A 21,120-nucleotide genomic window follows, 5' to 3' on the forward strand; every position below is an offset into this window, starting at 1 on the left:
AAAAATCAAAATTTCAGGTTAAAAAGGGGACAGGCACTTCCCCCCACCCCCATAAGATGCATTTTCTCTTCGTATTCCACTTTTTACAACCTGACAGCTCAGCCACATCCCGGTTGAATTCTTCGTTTTTTTTGTATCACAGCAGTTAAGAAAGTGAAAAATCATTAAAAACCTGTCTCCATTGTTGTCTTCAATAGTAAAGCAGTTTTAGATGGCTAATTTTTTAAAAAGGATTTTTTGTTTACATCCATAACATCTGGTAACATATGAAGGCGGCACAAATCACTTCACTCCAGATGTTTAATAACTTGTCTACATATTTTTAAAATACAGAAGAATTCTTGTCATTCTTCAATGTGTGGGTTTCTCAGACTTTAAAATGAAAGTTCGCTTTATAACATATCTTTTAAAACAGGGGTCCCCAATTCCCCAGTCTGTGGACTGGCACTGATCCACGGTATGCCAGAAACCAGGCTCCACAAACAAGTGAAGCCCCATCCATAGGATGCAGGCATCACATGCAACCACACCCCCTCTGGTCTATTGTAAAACCTCTCTCCACAGAACCAGTCTCTGGTGCCCAAAAGGGTTGGTGACCACTGTTTTAAAGCACAATTTTTAGTAACATATCTTTTCCTAGATTTTTTAAAGGTATTTTTATGAAATCTTTGAAGTGTTAGGTGGACTTCAAAACTAACATTTGCTTAGTTATGAAATCCAGAGGGAGCAAAACTCACTAAAGTGTTTCCAGAAAAATTCATGATGCAGTCTTTTACATTGCTAATGGCAGCCTACAGGGAAACAGGCTTAAAAGAACTAGCAACTGTTAAAAGCACTTTCAACATTATAGTCCAACTGTGATAATGATTAAGGCATGGCTACATTCTACACTAACAATGTCTTATTAAATAGGATCATTATTATTATTATTTTAGTAATTGTGACTTTTCCTTCCTAAAATCAATATGCATAGTTTATTTTTACTCATTATTCCACAAAAGGGAATGGGGAAGCTATATTCCCCCTCCCTTTCTCCTAAACTGCCTTGGTCCTCTAGCATTGTGTTATCAATAATAATTTCAGGGACTTCCGGTCTGGATCTGCGGCACCACAGTCGGGGAAATAGCGGGCTCTAACGAGCCCACGAAAACCCCGACTGACAAACAACCGTCCGATCGGTCTTCGGACCGTTCCTCATCTTGCAGGGATGGGGGTTGAAGAGGAGCACCTCGGTGTGTCAAGACGAACAGGCAAGTTCCTTGGAGGCCAGAGGGAATCCTCGAAATCGGCGGTGGGGGTAGGCAGCCATGGCGGCTGCCACAAAGCCGCGGCAGACCGGGACACAAGATCGTGCAGGAGAGAAGAAGAAGAAAGAGCAAGTAACTCGAAGCCAGGTGAGTGACACCAACCCAGGCAAAACAACAGGATTATTTGGCTTTTTTGAAAAAAATAAGACCCCAACTTTAAATAGCGGCTACAGATCTGTGGGGCTTGAAGATCAAAAAGGAAAAAAAATGGAAATAAAGACCCAAGACAGACTTTGTTTTAGTAAATTTGGAAGAATTGACTTTTAACAATTTAGAAAAGTGACTTTTTTTTCTCTTATTTTTTCTCTTATTATTTGGAGCGGATTGGAGAAATGTATCTTTGGGAGTTTACACCTTTGAAAGTTAACGAAGCTAATGAAGAAAGACAGATGGATGGCTACATAATTGCCATGGAGTCTGCGGTGACTAAGCAGGAGAGTGGATTGAAAAGATTTCCCTTTCCCTTTCCGTTTGGAAAAGAAACTTTATAAATGGCTTTTTACTTTGGATTACTTTGAAATTAACATTAGATATATGGAATTTGGAGATGTCTATTCTGTCCTGGATGATTTTAAGAAGAAAGAAGGGATATTTTGGACATTTGACAATGGAAATTAACAAGCTCAGCAAAAAAAATTAGGTGTAGCGTAGGAATAAAAGACAGGAAGTTGATGCATCACACATGGAACAGACATAAGCATTAAAGGGACAAACAATTTTTTTTAATTTGAACAGATGAACTTTGAAATGGAACATTTATGGACAGATAGAAAAAGGAAGAAAAGGAAGAAATAAAGTAGATAAATTTAAATGTAACTAAATTGAAATGTAAAATTTAAAAGCCTAAAGGTATATATGATTTTTGGATAAAAACAGGAGGGTTTTTGGAGTAATAAAAATAGAAAATAAGAGATGGCAATTAAAATAGAGGATAACATATAGGTAGTTAAAAACAATAGAGTATATTTTAATGTGAGACAACTTTAAGAAAATTTACTGTTTGATGTAATATGTTTTAATTTTAATATGCAAACAATGATTGGTGATTATGCTTGATTAAGGTTTTATTGAACAAACTATAAGATACACAGATTTTAGCAACAAACTGATTTAATTTAATATATGCTGGAAATGATGATTATTATGATTATATATTGAGAATTAATTTGAAAGAGTATGTTGGGAAACTGACACAAAATAGATAACTATATTGTAAGAGAAAATTAAAATAAGAGGGATGAATACCAACTAGATAAGAGTTTGAGACTCGGAGGAAATATGTTGGAAATTACTTACAGGAGAGTTGGAGGAGACTATGCTGGAAATCAGCCAAACAAAAGTGGGAGCCCTGGAGGGGACTATGCTGGAAATCAGCCAAACATAATATGCTGGAAATCAGCCAATAAAATGCTGGAAATCAGCCAAACAAATAGGAGGAGAGTTGGAAGAGATTATGCTGGAAAATATGCTGGAAATTAGCTAATAATGGCGGTAGGCTTGGAGGAGACTATACTGGAAATTAGCCAAAAATAGTTGGTGCTCTGGAGGAGACTATGCTAGGAATCAGCCAAACATAATATGCTGGAAAACAGCCAAACAATAGAGGGAGGTATGGAAGAAAATATGCTGGAAATTAGTTTAAATAAAACATGTTTTTGTGATAAACCTGTGTAACATGAAAACCGTAATAGATGATAAGTGTTTTTAAGTGTGTTTAAGATACTAAGATTCGAGGAAAAGGGTCAAAAGATTAAGAATTAGATAGAATTTTGTTTTATAAAGTGTAATAAAAATAGAATTGTATTGAATTTGAAATCAAGATTTGTGGTGATAAAATTGTAAGGTAAATAATTAGAATAAGAGGTAAGAATATTGTTAAAAATTATTTTGACACTGATGGTAAAAGATACAAGGTGAAGAAAAACAAGAGGATTGATTAGGATTGATATATAGATATAAAAATGAGTGAAAGTTAGTTTGAAATTAAAATTGTATTGATATAATGGATTTGTTTAGGTGAAGATGCTAGACTTTATGTTAAAATTTGTTTTTTTTTATGTTTTGAATTTCTATCCGTAAAAGATGTAATGGGAAATTGAATGGAGCTTGTTAAAGGAACGTAAGCATGGTAACCATCTATGACCGGATCGAGACTCTGTTCTTGAAAGTTATATTTTATGTTTATGTTTGAAATTTTTTTTTTACAAAAAATAATAATAATAATAATTTCAGTTGACCGTGTGACAAACCTACTGTGAAAGGCAAGTCCAGCTGTCACTTGTCTAGCTTCTACTAGATACCCAAAGTACAATAACCAGACCATTTTAAAGCCTTAAATATTTTGTTCTTCAACAATGTCAGCCTATATGTGAAAAACTATGAGTCAACAATGGGACTAAATTGAGAGCTTTACCAAAGCAGGTAAGACACGGGGAAAAAAAATAGTTCCCTTCAGTCAGTAAATCTGTCAGAAAATGGTCTCTTGAACTATTGGTTATTTTCTCCGTTCTAAGGATTTTGCTAGTTCAAGTGCCTTAAAACTAAACTAAAAATGACTCATCACATTGACTTTTCAAGGAGATGCCATGTTATAAAATGATACTGACAGTTTCTTCTGTAATTATTTGAAACTTACACTACTGGAAAACCTTAGCATTAGGTGACTATTCACAGTATTTTTAAAAACATTTGTAGCCAATTTTATTTATAATTAACTTTTGGATTTTTTTTCTTTGCGATGGGCAGAAATGTGATAATGCTGTTAGATTGGGGAATATTTGGTGATGAATTTGCTTTACATCTTTTTCCAAATATGTTTATATTTGAAATATATATATTTGAAAATTAAGATGTAGATATATAATAACAAATTCCCCTAAAACAACCCGTTTGCTGCTTTTGACTTAATATGAATGGACTAATTCTTTATTGTCTCTGTTGTTAGTGGAAATTTAATTTTCTGTTTACTCAAAATCACTTTTATTTAGAAATCATGTTTTCCAATTGTATCCAAGAAACGTTAAATTTGCATTGCTGAATACGATCCATTGCCAGATGTTGAAAAGGTAATCTGAGGGTTAAGAATATTTTTTTAAAAAATACAGAATCTTTATTAATGTAATATCTTTATTAAATGCACTCAAAGTAAATAAACTTTATAGAAACATTGAATTTCTACAAATTATTCATAGCTTTCTTTTTTGTAACAGAAGATGGTGTAAGTAAGAATGCTATCTATATAGGAAGCTACATTTGCAATATACAGCTTGGCCTGCATTCAAACAGTGCAAGTCCCAGTTCTTGCTTGATTTAAGTTTGATCATCTAAACTACTGTATATAGTAGATGTATGTTTACAAAAAATACACATACAAATATATTCAGAATATAGGGAATGTTTTTATCAAAACCCATTCCTATGAGACATTACATTGACGTTGAAGATTATAAAGTCAGGTGAGCAACGTGTACATAAATTTTATTTGCACAATAAGTTAGGTCTCAACTAGAGGTGGGTTTCAGCAGGTTCTGACCAGTTCTGGAGAACCGGTAGCGGAAATTTTGAGTAGTTCGGAGAACCGGTAAATATCACTCCGCCCCCATCTATTCTCTGCCTCCTGAGTCCCAGCTGATCAGGAGGAAACGGGGATTTTGCAATAACCTTCCCCTGGAGTGGGGTGGGAATGGAGATTTTACAGTATCCTTCCCCTGCCACACCCACCGGTAGTAAAAAACTTTGAAACCCACCACTGGTCTCAGCAGCAAATTAATGAGACCTGTTATTTGATGTATTATGGATTCTATTGAGAAGCAATTTTGGGAAATGGACTGTTTTATAAATTGAAATAATAAGCAAGCAAGCATGCAAGCAAGTTTAAGAAATTGATCCAATGGAAGCAAATATAGAACTTTTCATATTGAAAATTAGGCTGTTTATGTTTGTCCAGTATAGTTTAGCTTCTTAGAAACAGCAGCAACAGCAATTTGAATGAATAACCAGATCTAAATGCTGAAGAAGGAAATGGTGAATTCAGTATACGAATGGCTTGTTAATAAATGCACATTTGCGCTGGACTAATCCAAAATAATTATTGGCAACTAACATTTGAGTAAACATTTACCTATATGTATTTTATCCGTTTTGTTATTCATAGATAAATTTTGTACAGATCTAATTGTCTAATTTTGTTATACTATCCTTATTTCAGAGTAATTACATGTAAAGATAATGTTGCTTTATATTCAGTATCATTTGAAGTATCACTAGCTATGAAGAGCAATTTAAATCACAGATAAGAAAACGATTAGTAAGTCCTGCTACACATGTGTAGGGGAACCAACGGGAAGGCTTTGCTGTACTTCAGAGCCTAGAATAGAATAGAATAGAATAGAATAGAATAGAATAGAATAGAATAGAATAGAATAGAATAGAATAGAATAGAATAGAATTCTTTATTGGCCAAGTGTGAAAGGACACACAAGGAATTTGTCTTGCTGCATACGCTCTCAGAGCACATAAAAGAAAAGATACATTCGTCAAGAATCATAAGGTACAACACTTAATGATAGTCATAGGGAAACAGTCAATATATCTCTAATGCTATTGTCATCCTAAATGTTAAAAAACCATGCTTTTCTTTACTCTTTATCGCTAGTAAGTTCTCGGCCTGAACACTTCAAACCTTAGGCTCCAATAACTTGGAATCAATTATGCAAAGCCAACTCATTTCAAAATGAAGCAGTGAATTACCTTTTTCTTGGGGTTTTTTTGGTTTTGGTTTTTGCTTTTTTGAGGAATCTTTACAATTTCCTTGCCTATAGTCAGTCTTAACTTCTTCTGTTAACTGTATTATCCACTGTTCAATATGCTGTTTCTCTATGCAGCTTTGTCGAATGCAGCATAGATAAAAACAATTATCCATGGAACATACCTAGGGATTAAATTCAATTTCACATGTTAACTTAGTTGCCTATGAGCAAATAATTATATTAAGGCCACACAGGATCATTATTACAGGAAATGAAAGAGTCAGTTGGCAAGATTGCTTGGAAAGGAAATCTGGATATACAAATGTGCACATTTAAAATGCATTTGCTTCATCCTTTAATGTTATCGCATACTTTAATTTTAAATCAGATATATCATTTCAACTGCGTATATTTACTTTGTTTCCTTTTTTAATTTTGCTTTGAGATTTAGCTTGAATTTTAAGGCAAATATGAATAATATAAGCATTAGTTGTTTACAGACTTTTTGTGTTGCTCTGAAACTCATCTGGACATGATTGTCAGAAATTGTGAAGCAAGTTCCTGCCATTCATAGGCAGAAAATACATACAAATTGAAATATAGCTTAACTAACAAAGGTAAATTTAAAAAAATCAATCTCTCACCAAAACAGGAATAAATGCAAACTCTCTACCCTGCCTGTGTATCTGAACTTTGTCCATTTTCTTGTGTCTCTTCATGTAAAGGAGTCCCTCCGGATTTTACTCTACGGGTCAGTGCCATCTAAAGGGGGCACTGCTCATCTCCGTTTCAAGGCCACTGAGCCAGCGCTGTCTGAAGATACTTCTGTGGTCCTGTGGCCAGCATGATGTCATGGAACGCTGTTACGTACACTTTGGTACCTATTTATTTATATACTTGCATTTGTATGCTTTTGAACTCTGCTAGCTCCATTCAGTTGCCCAGTGTTCTGTCCCCATCCCACACATGCACCCCCACAGATGGCCCGGAGTTAATAAACCACACGACAAAATCTTTGAAGATAAAGCTGGCAGCAACCCAGTGGCTAGCTGCCAATTCAGACTTTACTCACACAAAACAAAGATTAGACTGCAAGCATTCCGATAAAGCAGGCAAAGTTTCCGCAATACAAGGATTAGTCCAAATGCAGTCCGACAAGGCAGGCAGAAGTCCAGTAACGCAGAGATCATGGATTATTTCTAGTTTTTGCTCGCCACAAACTGAACCGGCCACCACACCCACTTTTATACCCTGTGGGGTGTGGTCCAGTGACTCAGCTAATCTCTGGCACGCCTTCCCCTCTGCTGCGCATGCTTCTCCCTGCGCCTCTGCCGAGGGTCCAGCCAGCACTTATCTCCCTCGTCGCTGTCCACCTGTGGCTGCGGGGACGTGCTTGGCTCTGGGCCTATCTTTTGGCCTTTGTTGTCCTCCGGAGGCATTGCCAGAGAGGAGGGTCCTGGAGAGGGAGGCCTTGCCAACTCCTCTCCCTCACTCTCAGAGTCTGCATTTGTCGATAGCCCAGGCTCAGGCAACGGAGCCACAACACCAGACTCTACCCTGCAAGGGTTTATGGTGTCGTTAAAAGAAGATGATAATGATGATTTGTATGCTTTTAAATGGCTAGGTTGGTAGGAGCTGAGATGAGGATGGGAGCTCACCCCGTTGCATGGAACTTGGGTGTCAAACATGGGGTGAAAACTTTCTAGCCAACAAATCTGCCACCCCTTCAACTATTAGGGCCATATTAAACAAATATCTCTCAATTTCATCTTGCTATTCATTGGTATAGATATCTTTAAACTTTAAATATTAGTTGCAACCAAACTGCCTACTTTTCAGAAACAGCTTGTAAAGAATAGCAGAGAGAAAACTTTGATGAAACACTCTGGTTAAGGTTCAAAGATGCTTACATGTTTATAAAATGTTCAGAGGACTATGAGAATTTTGCTGTTTCTGCTAGTGATTCAGAGTTTATTCTTTAAAACTTCTAGTCAGATCCACTGAATCGAATTAACTGGAGACGAGGGAGGCGTGAGGAGGCGTGGCCAAAACAACTCGACTCAGTATCTGATCAGACCATCTAGATCATCCCACTCCTGACCCACTCCGCAGCCTACGGTAAGACCAACGCCTCTTTTGTTGTTCCTATAAGCTTAGACAATTTCTTCCCTTTGCTTGTTGTTTCTACTTTTTTTGTTAATTTGATGTTCTGTTTTATTTCTGCTTTACTTATTCAATGCACCTAAAATAAGAAGCACCAATCATAAAATCACTAAAAACATTTTTAAAAACAACAACATTGATTATATTCTGTGGTATATGCTGCTTGTGAAGCAATTATGATAAAAAGCCTAAGGAGATCTAATATATAACTAGTTATAGTTTTGACGTATTATTAATGTTCATTGCAGGTGTAGGAAAATCTTTTCTACTAGGTTCTACTAATATTAGGGATAATGTTTAGGGAGTACAGCCATTTATTTGACCCCTTTGTTTTAGTATTTATTTATCTATCTATCAAATTTGTACTGCTGCCCATCTCATGAAAAAGTAACTTTGGGTGACATACAACAAAACTATAAAACTGTTAGCATATTTTTAAAAAATCTTAATAAGAATTTTTTTAAAGAAAAGAAATTAGGGGCCTGGTGGCTCAGCAGACTGAAAGCATTGTGATTAACACCAGCTGTCTGCTATTACTGTAAGTTCGAATCTCACCAGGCTCAAGGTTGACTCAGCCTTCCATCCTTTCTAAGGTAGGTAAATTGAGGACCCAGTTTGTGGGGGCAATAAGCTGATGTATAAATATACAAAAAGTATGAAGGATATTGCTTAACGCATTGTAAGCCGCCCTTAGTCTCCGGAGAAGGGCGGCATATAAATCAAATTTAAAAATAATAATTAAAGGCTAGGAAGGTATAAAAGATGCTAACAACAATTGGGCTACCTCAGTTTCTCATTAGTCATTGGGTCTCCAGCCTGGTGGCATAACTAGGTTTTAGGGACTTCAATAAAATCAAGAGAGTGGAGCCAGTCTCACTTGGAGTGTGTGTGTGTTCATAATGTTCTACATGGGGCTCCCCTTGAAGAGCACCTGGAGGCTCCAACTGGTCCAGAATGCGGCCGCGCGGGTGATTGTGGGAGCGACATGGCGCTCCCATGTAACACCTCTCCTGCGCTTCCTGGCTTCCGGTGGTCTTCCGGGTGCGATTCAAGGTGCTGGTTACCATCTTCAGAGCGCTCCATGGCTTAGGACCTGGGTACTTGCAAGACCGCCTGCTGTTACCAATAGCCTCCCACCGGCCAGTACGTTCCCACAGAGAGGGGCTCCTCCGGGTGCCGTCGGTCAAACAATGTCGACTGGCGACCCCCAGGGGGAGAGCCTTCTCTGTGGGGGCACCTGCCCTCTGGAACGAACTGCCCCCCGGGATACGGAGGATTCCCGACTTGCGCATCTTTCGCCGTGCTCTCAAAACGTTTTTATTTCAACAAGCCAGGCTGGCCTAATTTTTTTAACTTTTTAAATTTTTTTAAAATTCTAATACGGGTGTTTTATTTGAATAGCTGGGCCAAATTATTTAATATGCTTTTAAATCATTTTTAAATTTTATATTTGTGTGCTTTTACTTTTGGCTGTACACCGCCCTGAGTCCCTCGGGAGAAGGGTGGTATATAAATTGGAATAAATAAATAAATAAATAAATAAATAAATAAATAAATAAATAAATAAATAAATAAATAAATAAATAAATAAATAAATAAATAAATAAATAAATAAATAAATAAATAAATAAATAAATAAATAAATAAATAAATAAATAAATAAATAAATAAATAAATAAATAAATAAACAAACAAACAAACAAATAAAGTGAGTACCACAACAGAGAAGACCTGCCTCTTGGGTCTGTCAAGTATAGCTTCCTAACAGATGGGACTATAGCATGCCCCTTCTGCTGGTTTTGCTGGGATAGGAAGCTATAATTGGAGAGAGATGATTCCCCACATACCTGGCCCTATGCCATGAAGGGGTCTAAAGGTCAAAACCAACACCTTGAATTGTATCCCAGAAGCAGACTGGGACTTAAGGAGCAGAAGTCATTGCATTTTGTACTGTGAAGCTTCCAGATACTCTTCAAGGGCAGCCCCTTGTGGAGTTCATTACAATAATCAAATCGGAAGTTAGGAATTCTTATGAGAGGGAGTTGGAGAGACTCTGACTGAATCACTGGGAGGAGTCAATGGGGAATTAATCTGAAATCATTACATAGGCACAAAGAGCAAAGTCCAACCCTTTCATCCTTGAATACTATTGAAACTTATCTAGTCTGGCCCAAGTGCCAACTGCTGGTCTGGGAAGATTCCTGTAAAATAGGCATGAGCAATAAAATAACTAATTGAACTCTTCATGCGTTGCGCTAGTAGTTTGTGGCTGACGAGTATAGGATTGGAATCATACAGGTGGAGAAAGATAACCTGTTATTTATTTTTCTATTTGGCTTTCTCTCATGTTTTTTTTACATAGTCACACAATCCAGACTTCTTGCAAGACACATAGATTCACCTACCTACACTCATATACTGAAGCTCTCACATGAACCTATCCATACGTATATATCCATCTGTCCAAATACATTCTTCCATTAACCCAACTTTCCTAGATCCTGAAAAATAAAATGTAATCTTTCCCATGTACTACAAGCAAGAATAACTTGCACAAAGTGAGATATAATAGGAACTGCTAATACAGCCAAGAAATAGTTTATGGGCTAGAAGGAAAGGCTATATGATATGTGCTAAACTTGTTATAGTCTAAGCCACCACAAAGATGCTTCTTTATTGAAAATAAAATTATTGTTTGTGCTTTTGAGCACGATATATTACAGAGTCCTCCTCAGCTAACCTTATGAACCTTTTTACTTGCAGAATTTTTTCTATTATCAAATTGCACTTTTTTCTGCCATAGGATAACCTCAGGCTAGGAGACTGTACTGACTATTGATGTTAGTTTTCAGGAGCTAAAGAATAAACAGATCTAACCTTGCAAATAGCACCATATTTCTTATATCTGCTGTAAAGGAAAATTGGAAGTCATCTCTTTGAATTTGTTTTTGCACTTTTGCTTTGCTTTGCTTTCCATTCTTTATTTGTTCCTTACTTTTATTTTAATTATTAGTGTTGTTAGTTTTTTTTATTTCTTTAGTTGAAAATCTAATAAAGCTTTAAAAAAAAAGTAAATCGCACCATATTTCAGTAGTATGGAGAATCTGCCTTTTGAATAATTTCAGTCAAATAAGTCTACCATGCTGTTAGTGTTTGTTTTATATTTATTGGATTTATATAGCTGTTGTACCCACAAAAGCAACTCTGGACAGCTTACAATTAGATAGAAGCATAAAAACCAAGGGACGAGAAACAAAACAAAACAAAACAAAAATACATATAAAAGAAATACAGAACAATGAAATAACAAAGCTCTGTCCCTCCCTCCCTCCCTCCCTCCCTCCCTCCCTCCTTCCTTCCTTCCTTCCTTCCTTCCTTCCTTCCTTCCTTCCTTCCTTCCTTCCCTCCCTCCCTCCCTCCCTCCCTCCCTCCTTCCTTCCTTCCTTCCTTGTGATATGCTGACCATTCAGTTCAAGATAACTCTGGCCAATTTACAGTGTAATAACTGTAATGGACTAAAACATATAGGAAGCCATCTTTGGCTGCCATTTTGGACCTCCAAATTATGAATCTGTCATGATGCTTTTTTTTGTGGTATTTTGTCCAGAGATCTTCCCAGGCCTAGGAATCCTTCTGATGCAGCTGTAAGCTGAATCAGGAAAGAATGGTTTGTTTTTACATTATAGAATCTCCAATATCCCTTCTCTATCAGTTTTTCCTAATCTCCTTGGCCAGCTTGCACTGTCGTGTTCCAAAATAATACCTTACACACACACACACACACACACACACACACACACACACACACACACTTTTAAGAAATCATTATTGCTCTCTAAATTTCTGTGACAATGGATTAATCAAGAAGAAAACCAACCTAGAACTAAGGAAAAATTTCCTGACAGAACAATTAATCAGTGGAATGGCTTGTCACCAGAAGTTGTGGGTTCTCCAAAAGTGGAGATTTTTAAGAAGAGATTGGACAATCATTTGCCTAAAATGGTATAGGGCCAGGGATGGGCTGCTGGGGGTTCAAACCTAGATTCTGTGCAGTTCGGATAACCCCCAAATCTCACTCCTGGGTGGCCCCGCCCACCCCTCCCCTCCAGGGTGGGTTCTACTTACCTTTACTACTGATTTGCAACTGATTTGGAAGCCTATTGGGAACCAGTGCACCTATGAAGCATGAGTGTACTGAACTGTACCATAACTATGTACTGTTGAATTCTGAACCAAATCCTGGAAGATTTTAAAGGCAGCCATATGTAGAGTGTATTTCAATAATCCAAACGGAATTCAAGGCATGAGTGACTGAGCAGAACCTCCTGATGTAGAAATAGGCAAGTTTGGCAGATGTGATTTATCTGTATATTGTAGAAGATTTCCTGGCCATGTTCATTATCTGCTCTTTGAGCAGAACCTAAGATTCCAGTGGAGTTTATTGTGTTCTTGCTCAACTGTGTATCATAATTTAAAGGGAGATTGTATTCAAATATTTCATATAATGTCATATCAACTGTGAGGTACTATGAGGAAAATAGCTAATAGCCTCTCAATAACCTGATTAATTTAAGGCAGGGGTGTCAAACTTGATTTCAATGAGGGCCACATCAGGGTTGTGTTTGACCTTGGGGAGCCAGGTTGGGTGTGGCCAGCTCAATGTCACTTGTGTCGGGGGTGCCTGGGGTGGCCCGAGCACTCTGCCAGTGAAAATGGAGTTTGGGAGAACTACACGAGGCCTGAGTTCCATTTTCGCTGGCAGAGGCACTGCAGGCCTGTCCTTTGCTGTTTCCAGGGCGGCCCTGTGGACAAGATCTAAGCACCCCACAGGCCGGATCTGGCCCACAGACCTTGGGTTTGACACTCCTGATTTAAGGAGTCAGGTCCAAAAATTATTCTGGAAAGAAATCTAATTGAGTCTTGTGGGTGTCCCCCCCCCCCCAAATAAGGCTATAGAAGAAGATTGGTTAGTTGAAAGAAATAAGGAGACATATTTGGACCCTGCAACCCTTCAGTACTTAGAATATTGAGGTAGATATGGGTAACTCTACTAAAGATCTAAAACATCACCCAGAATAGAATGGGAAATGTGTTCTTTGATGTCTAACAGAGCACCATTTTCTTTAAGAAAGGCAAACTTTAGGTACTATCATAAATTCATACTAAAAAGCTTTTAATCTGACAGTGTTTCTGTTTTGTAGGAAGGTTGCAATTTTCTCACAATGGATATGCTCATCCTCAACTTGATACTTTCTTGCTGTATGGACCATAGCATACCTAGTTAGATAGCCATAGCAATCTAACTAGGAAAGCTATGTTCACCTGTAAAAATAGTCTTCCAAAAATTAAATGGATTAACACCTGCACTTTTACTGGGCCTTTAGAATGGCAAATTTTTTCTTGAAAAAAATTCTGTTCTGCTCAAAATGTATATTGGGGAAACAAAAGAGCTGAAACCTTCTGTTCTCAGTCTTTGTTACAGCACTAAGACTTTTGAGATTTAATGTTAGTACACAAAACGTTTTGCTCACTTTCATTTCTTCTTTTTTACAGAAGCATTAGTTGCATAGCACTTTGAGAACTTATTTCTTCAACAGCTCTGAACCTCCTTTCAATTCAATCTCAGCTGCAACAATCATTAAAAACAATGAGCATGTCTGGCGCAAGTAAACGTGCTCAGACTATCAACCATTCACTAAGTACCTGGCATTGGATCCATAAGTATAACTAGATTCTGACACGGGAAGAAAAGCTTTAGCACTCATTGAAAAGACTCAGCTTTCCATGCAAAGGCGTTAAATGATGCACCTTTGGCAGGACCGAGGAAAAAACTTTTTGAAGTGGTATTGATAGCCTCATCATTTATACATGCTAATTTTGCCTATTTAGGATACCACCTTTTTGAAATCACAGATTAATTAACTCAACTTTAAGCTAATATGGTAATGATTTGTGGTGAGTGGCAGATATTTCCCTGTAATTATGCATGAATCAATGTGTGATTTCCTAATGAGCTTAACTGAGGAAATCATCCTTTTATGAAAAAATGCTTTATTTCCTAAAATGCTAGTAACACATTTTTAGTAAATTAAATCAAAAGCTTCTTACTTCTGTAACATGCATTATTATATATTACTCACTCCTTTATCTGGCTACAGAATGCAGAAGTTTAGTATTACTAGAAAAGGCCACAATAATTCATTATATTATTTTCCTCACAACAAAATATAAAGTATATTTAATTTTATACTTCAGTTCTGATGAAGAGTTTATGCCTTCCCAAGGGCTAATTCTTTGGGCTGTTTAGTTATTAAACTAGGCATCACAGAAACAGATTTTTCATTACCTTTCATCATGCAGACTTGTTTACTTAGAACATGAAATGAAACAGAACAGACCTTTGCTAACCTTCTAAATAATTTTCTGCCTAATTAATTATTTGTTTATTTGATTCTTTGCATCCTGAAAATGAAGAATTCATCTTCTTGTCAAAGTGAAATTTCCTGACAAAATAGGAGGAACCTCCATTTGTGCAGACAGGATGATCCCTGACCATAATGAAGCCAGATTCTCCAAAACAAAATTTTGCATTTCTGGAGATGGCACAATAAGAGCTCTTAATATAATGTATGTCGAAGGGGAAATAATTTGATTTAATTTCATGTATGCTTTGATATTTTTCTAGTGAAATCAGTATGGCCTCTCCTAAAGATTAAAAAAAAAAAAACAACTAAGGGAGCAACAGAAAAATAATAGCAAGTAAATCTACTCACATGTAATCCCAAAGGTGCTTTTTCAAAGAGGCAACTGGGCTTTCTGGTTTTTCTTTGAAGACGTTTCGCTTCTTCAGCTTCTTGGACGAGAAGCGAAACATCTTCAAAGAAAAACCAGAAAGTCCAGTTGCCTCTTGGAAAAAGGACCTTTGGAACAACCATGAAATGGATGACTGAAAATCTCCATACATATTCATATGTAGAAAAAAGATTGGACTCACAAGGTTGCAGATCTTCATCTCCTCTTCTAGAACTCCTCTGGGGCTCCCCATTTCTAAGCATAGCCTTTCTGCCTTGGTGCAGCTGCTTGGGGATTACCCCTCCCTGCCCCTGGTGGAATTCAAATTTTTTTACTACCAATTCTGTGGGCGTGGCTGGGTGGGCGTGGCTTAATGGGCATGGCAGGGGAAGGATACTGCAAAATCTCCATTCCTACCCCACTCCAGGGGAAGGATACTGCAAAATCCCCATTCCCTCCCCACTCCTGGGGGAAAGATATTGCAAAATCTCCATTCCCACCCCACTCTGGGGCCAGCCAGAGGTGGTATTTGCCAGTTCTCCGAACTACTCAAAATTTCCGCTGCTGGTTCTCCAAAACCTGTCAGAACCTGCTGAATAGCACCCCTGCTCCCTGCTAACTTAGATAAGTGGGACCGGCAGAGATCCCATAAATTGACAAAGTAATAGAAGGTATATTGTGGCTGTTGTCTTAGTAGCATTGCTTCCTGGCTCTGCAGCATTAAAGGATGTGATTAGAGAAATCAGTCTCTTTGGAGTCTGATTAATTACTTAAAGGATTATTTAATTTAAGGGTTTTTTTTAGAAGAAAAGCGGAAGGAGAACAAACTCTTTTTTTGGAACTTTATGAGTCAAAACATTCTGTAATAAAGAACATGAAATATATAGCTGATAAGTGATCTCCAGAGAAACCTCCCTCATAATAAACTAATAGAATCAGTTTAAGGTTATAAAATTTTGAGCATAACATAAGATTACATTGATTTGCTAATTTTCAATGGGAGTTTGATTGGCTAGACCTAACTTCAAAGTTTACCAAAATGTAAAGCCAGCATAGAGATAAAAAAAGATAGCTATCAAAGTATCATCAAAATATGAAAGACCTTTAAAAACACAAGGTCAAATTAAAGCACAAACCCTTAAGATAGATGTTTAGTTAATACATTTATTCATTTCTTGAAGACAGAGTTCCTGAAGCCAAGGGTCCCTCTTGAGTCTCTAGAATCCCTGAATTTCATGTACAGGGCTACCTTAATACTCATTGTTAATTGGTTCTGGGATATGCAATAAGTACCAAAAACGAGTACCAAACACATCTTTCCCATAAGAAATAATGTAGTGAGTCATAAGGCAGCTGACCCCAGCAACTTCTAGTTTGTGCACTGAGTACCAAACAAATTATGAGTGCTGAGACAAAATATTTGCATCAGAATTTGAGTACCAAATTTGATGAGATTCAAAGCAGTTGAGTGCCAAGTACCACTAGATTGCTATGCTTTTTTCCCAGAGATCCCCTTTCCTTCCCTAACTTCTCATATTTAAAACAACCATTTTCCTTTCTAGAAAGAGAAACGTTAAAAAAAAAAATCTCTGAGACCTATATGCAGGTTTTAACTTTCCTGCTTGAGATAAAGATTTAAATTCAGAATGTTGCCTGCATGACATACACTTGACAGTTTAAGATGAGGGTATCTCTGGAATATTAGTGAATGCCAAGTGGCTGAGTTTATAACTTCCCCGATATCCTTGTAAATATGCATTACATCTGTAGTACATATTCATGACAAAGAATAATTTTTCCTAGAGTAATTTTAGGAGGAGAGCTGTATTAGGTATGGTATGCAACACTCAGGAGGATTCTGGTATCAATTTTTAGACTAATAAATTGTTGCATCAAAATAAATGGGGTTTCAGCAAGTCACAACAGAAAAACCAATTTTTAACATCTAAGACAACAGACATGGCAATAATGATATATTGTTAGGCGAAAAAGATTCAGGACATTGAAAAGAAAATGTAACCCTAGAAAACTAAAAAGGAAATAGATTGAGAAACGGTATATGCTTCATAGTTCATATTCATAGTCTTTTCAATTTCTACAACTTCCTAATTTTATTCTCCCCAGTTACACACAGCATAAATCACATAAGAAGGATAAATTCTTCAATTTTTAGGGACAGTAAATCATTTTCATTTCTGAGACATTCCATAAAATTTCTAGACAGCTTTAGTAGATAGTTCCTCTTGAACCAAGAAAAATATTTCATCTGCATTCAGCTGCAGTGAGGGACACTTATATTTCTTTAGATAATTCTCTTATATGTTTGAGAAATGTTCAGTGTAATGAGTAAATTGGTATTGGACATCTGTAAGCAAGCTGCAAAAAAATAAATAAATGCCAGACTTGATTGCTAAGACTGAGCACCATCAATTTAGAAGTTGGCCAACTTAACAGATGCTGATTTCATCCACAGACGGAGCTGCTGTATGTCTGGGTTTTTACAGAATATTGAATTCCTTCATATTTTGGTGCCAGGAGGATTGCACACTAATTTTCTTTTCAAGCTACTGTACACAGAAAAGGATGTCCTCCAGTTGTTGCCAAGATTTCTTCTTTTGTATCAAACAGTGTTATAAATAGAATGAAGGCTACTTCAATTTCTTTTCTCTCTAGGGATCAATGTATATGATCAGCTGAGATGTCTACTAGGAATAAACATAACGATTCATGAATTAGGCTACAAGGAGAGTAAATGTGGAAACTTCCAGTCAGGAACAAATCCTAACTAAAATTCAACAATTGTAATTCATCATCTACAAACAATCCAATAATTATATTTTAAATGTGTGAAATATAGAAGAAATGAAAGAAGAAACGCATACTTAAAATATGTTGTACACGACTAGAAAATAAATATTGTCTCACACACATTATTTTTCTGTATGCAGTTGTCCTTAATATTTCAATAATAATATCAACAGTCTGCACCATAGAGGTTACAACCATTTGTTTAGCAAGCCGTTGAAGTTACAATGCAGGAGTGGGTTCTACTTATCTTTACTACCGGTTCGCATTGTGCCCACATGCTTTTGTCCAAATCATTGATGAAGATGTTGAAGAGTACTGGGCCTAAAACAGACCCTTGGGATACCCCACTGCATACTTCCCTCCATGTAGATGGAGTTCCATTGAAGACTACACGTTGAGTGCGGTTGGTCAGCCAGTCAGCCAGTGGTGATGCTGTCAAACCCACATTTTCTATCTTATCAAGTAGTAGGTAATGTCTACTTTATCAAATGCCTTACTGAAGTCCAAGTAAATTATATCCACAACATTCCTCTGGTCACTTTGTCAAAGAATGCAATAAGATTTGTCTGGCATGATCTATTTTTGACAAACCCATGTTGGCTTTTGATTATTACTTTGTTTGCCTCTAGGTGTTCACTAATTCTTTGCTTGAGGTCAGCTGATAGATCTGTAGTTTCCTGGATCTACAGTATTTAGGAAGCAGAAAGAAAGGAATGTCCCTTCTAAAAAGTCATCCTGCATACCTGAAGCAATTATTTGACAAGTGAAACAAAGCCTGAAGGATTCCCAGCTTGGAAACATCTAATTTTAATGTTTTACCCAAGTATCTAACTAATGTCTACAGGTACAAAATTAACTAAAATCTAAATTCCAGACTGCAAATCTTGTAATGCTAAAGCACGTACAATTGAGTTTAGAATTGTATGTCTCTCCGAAGGAAACACTCAACTTGATTCATCCAGCATACTAGTTTTGTTTGGGTTCAGCCTTTGGGTGGGGAGTTTAATTTATAGATTGATATGCTGCTCTTCAAAATGGAGGTTTTCTACGCCACATTCTTATCATGTTATATAAGCCCTTACAATTTTTGACAATGGTTAATCAAATTAGCAAATATTTCAACCTGATGATTTCTGCTGCTCAACTTTTAATGCACCATTCTGTTATATCAATTCTCCATTCTCCATATTGTAACACCAGCATTTTTTGAAAAACTTCTGCCTTTGCAAACTTACCTCATTCTGTCACTCTTGTGAATGGAAATCATGAATGGAGCCTCTGGAAAAGAGCTTGAGAATATTTTTGGTTTCAGGGCAGATGTGCCAGGATTGGCAGAGTTGCGAAAATTCATGATATAGGATAATCTGCCCTTCCCCCCACCCCCATTGAAACGTGAGATTTATTTTGTAGTATCTAACTTAAGGTGACCAGACGTCCCACTTTTGGCGGGACAGTCCCGCTTTTGAGCAATTTGTCCCGCGTCCCGCGGCGTTTTAAAAAAGTCCCGATTTTTCATTCTGCCTCCTGAGTCCCGGCTGCCTCCTGAGTCCCAGCTGATGGCTAGAGGGAAAAAACCTGTTTAAACTCTTGCCGCGGGGCTTCAAAGGGCCGCCCTACGTTGATTAGCTCGGCTTCCCCCTCTCAGCTGATTTGCGCAGGGCTCTGCTCTTGCTAAATTGCTCAGCAGTTTTTTTTTCTCTTTGTGCAAACCAAGCTCAAAACGAAACTGAAAGTAAAACAGGCTGTTGGCTTTGCTGTTTGCTTGCAACGTTGGAAAATTAGGCAGCAGATTTATTTTCCTTTTCCTCACCAAAAAAGGTAGGTGCAAACAATGGGAAATTATTTAGGGCAAAAGAGGAGAGTTCAAGATTTTAAAACACAAAAGAAAAAAAAGCTCTTTTTAACTAGGGAATTGTAATAATTGAGATACTATTAATTGTATACTGTGTTGAAAGCAGAAATGGTTAAGTTGTGGTTTGGAGGAATATATGGGGGAAATTATTTGGTTTATTATTATTATTATTATTATTATTATTATTATTATTATTATTATTATTATTTATTAGATTTCTATACCGCCCTACTCCCGAAGGACTCAGGGCGGTGCACAGCCAAACAATAAAAATTATTATTGGTAAGTATAATTAATTGATTTGTAAGAAATTGGATTGCATGGAAATAATTGGAATATTCATGTTCATATTGATTAATATACAAAAAAGATAGTTATATAACTAATTGATTTATATTAAAATGTTGAATTTGTATTAAACAACTGTATTACATAATTACATAATTAACCAATGTGAGGATGGATATAAAAATAGATGACAATGGGAAGGGGTATAATATAGAATAGAAGGGAAAAATTGAATTTGATTAAGATTAGAGATGAGGATGAAGGGTAATATTGTTTTTTTAAAAAAATAGATGAGGAATAAATATGGCAAAAAGGAAATATAGAAATTGTAAATTTAATTGAAATGACTAAACACTGTTTAAATTTGTGAACCAGCCAAATATTCTGTTCAAAGAAAATACATTGTATGTTTGTATGTGTGTTTCTAATTATTGCTATTTATTCATATTTGTTCTCTTTTATTCTTTAAAGTTTAACAATTCATTCTTTATCTTAATATCTTTATATTTGTTTGGGGTTGGCTTTCTTCCCTTTCATCTTTTTTATTGTACAGCAATCTTTCTCCTCAAAACTACCACCTCTCTTTTCTTTCCTTCTTACTTTCTCTTCCCCCCACCCTCTTCTTCTCCTCCCTATTTCCTCTTCCTTTCTCCTTCTCCTCCTCTCTTCCTCCCTCTCTTACCGTCACTCCTACTCTAATTTCCCTTCCCTTCCTTCATCCCCCTCTATTACTGTATCCTTTTATGCATATGGACTACTCAGAGGGCTGAAAAAGTTATTTTTGACTGGTCCTCACACTTTTGATCAGTCCTCGAACTTACAACTGTCCTCACATTTTACATTTTTGCCCTATCTTGTCATCATGGTGAAGAGAAGCAGTTGTGAAATGAGTGACATGGTTGTTAAGAATGCTGCACGGGCATAAATGTGAGGATGGTCATAAGTGTGAGGACCAGTCAAAAGTGCGAGGACCTGTCAGAAATGACTTTTTTCAGCCCTCTGGTTAGTCCTTTTGTGCATATGGACTACTCAGAGGGCTGAAAAAGTTATTTTTGACTGGTCCTCGCACTTTTGACCAGTCCTTGAACTTACGACTGTCCTCACATTTTACATTTTTGCCCTATCTTGTCATCATGGTGAAGAGAAGCAGTTGTGAAATGAG

The 21,120-nt window shown here is 36.8% G+C and overlaps 1 long non-coding RNA gene across 1 annotated transcript; it reads left to right on the forward strand.

Moving 5' to 3' along the window:
- Window positions 1-6,774: 6,774 nt before the first annotated feature.
- LOC117654614 (uncharacterized) lies at window positions 6,775-17,941 on the forward strand. The gene is made up of 3 exons (XR_009621110.2): window positions 6,775-6,932; window positions 8,047-8,173; window positions 17,684-17,941. It is a non-coding gene; the product is annotated as an uncharacterized LOC117654614 (long non-coding RNA).
- The last annotated feature ends 3,179 nt before the right edge of the window (window positions 17,942-21,120 follow it).

This window comes from Pantherophis guttatus, chromosome 8 (assembly GCF_059756535.1).
Source record: "Pantherophis guttatus breed Tessera chromosome 8, ASM5975653v1, whole genome shotgun sequence".
In the NCBI taxonomy this organism is placed as follows: Eukaryota; Metazoa; Chordata; class Lepidosauria; order Squamata; family Colubridae; genus Pantherophis; species Pantherophis guttatus.